We start from the raw sequence: 1,748 nt of genomic DNA, 5'->3' as shown, positions 1-1,748 counted from the left end.
TGGTTCAAACTGACCTTGTAGTCAAGTGCTTATCCAACAGTGCCACATATAAAAAGAAAATAATCTGATATCCTAGGACATTGCCTAGAAAATAATTTCCTTCCTTGAAATTTCGTACCTAACATCTGTCATCATTGAAAATTGAAAAGAGGGAATAACTTAGTTGGTTTTGAGGCACACAAAGTAAACTCGAGGTTCTATTCTATCTGTGAATAATTGCAGGAGTGCATTTAAAAAGCAAGAATCAAAGTAGTTCACAGTCATTTATCCTAAAAAATACCAAAGAAAGCCACATCCTTTCTTACATTGCGTTGCTATGGAAAGTTTTGCAGCCAGGATATGCACCCTAAACAGTTTTTAAATATGGAACATACAATGCAATAAAAGTGAAATTCATTGTTGTTCTGAGCAGTTAAAACAGAGGCAGCATTTGATAATAAAATTTATAGCATTCCTCTTCTATTAAGATGAAATATAAGTTGTCTGCATTTGTAGTTTTTATAGAGGCAAGATCTCTTTTGCAGTTGTTGGGAAATGGAGTGATAAATGAGGGAAAAGTGATAAACAGACACACATATATGTCACTTAAAAATGGACACACATGACAACTAAACAGCCATGGATGGGAAGATGTGCACCGAATTCTGACCTCGGGAATCTCATAATTCAATAAACTACTGCCAGACACGTATTTATTTAACTCGAAACAAAAGCCAGAGAAACATTTAAATGGGGAGAGAAACAAGATAATATCATGTTGGAACCCAACCTTATGTACCTGGGAAATGAAACGACTCCGTGATCAAAAGCAGCTAGTGTTTCTAACACAAATGAGATCTGAACATTTGGGAGGAACTGTTTAGACTTCTAGTCAAGCGCACAGAAAGAGACCCTATTAAGTCAAACTAAATTGTACCAAGTGCCTTAAACAGCTGCCTGTCTGTTTTAATTTTGCAGACACTCCTCACTGAGGCTGAGTGTAATAGTCATTGTAAGGAGCTATTAGAAATGCACGTGGTAGAAAAATGCATTGTCAGTTGCTGCTTTATTATTTTGATGCTATACAATAATTTTTTTCATGACTTTTGTTACAGTAAAAGGATATTTTGGCCTATCATCTCAGCACCTAATTAAGCAACAATGAAATTTTATCTCAATATTATATCTAAAGGGAAACTTGCAAATGCATTTATCTTCAAAGCTTACCTAATTTTCATTAGTGAGCTATTCTAGACACAAGGAAGTCCACTTTACAAATGGATTCAACAATGCAATGCATTTCATATTATTTTTCTGAAATCGAATTCTTTAAACTAGTTGGATTTTTAAACCTTCCCTTAAAAACTATAGAATAGAATGATTTTATATGTAGAAAAGATATTTTGAGGATATATATATATATATATATATATGTACACACACATACATACATACATACATATATCAGCATATGGCAGCATCAATGAGCTCAAGCAGCGATTCTGAGGTTGGCCCAGGACTGGGCAGTGGTTTGTTCTGTTGTGCATAGGGTCACCATGAGTTAGTACCCACTCGACAACACCTAACAACAATAATAATATCCTGAAAATATCTTTGCTACATATAAAATCATTCCATTCCTGGTGTGGTTCTGTAGGATAAGCATTGGACTGCTAACTGTAACCCACCAACCTCTCCTTGGAAAGCTAAATAGGGTCACTATGAGTCAGAACTGACTCAATGGCACATAACAACAACAAATAATTTGT

The sequence above is a fragment of the Chrysochloris asiatica genome, unplaced genomic scaffold, assembly GCF_000296735.1.
Source record: "Chrysochloris asiatica unplaced genomic scaffold, ChrAsi1.0 scaffold00206, whole genome shotgun sequence".
Classification (NCBI taxonomy): Eukaryota; Metazoa; Chordata; class Mammalia; order Afrosoricida; family Chrysochloridae; genus Chrysochloris; species Chrysochloris asiatica.
The sequence above is the reverse complement of the archived record's forward strand: the minus strand, read 5'-3'. Positions refer to the sequence as shown.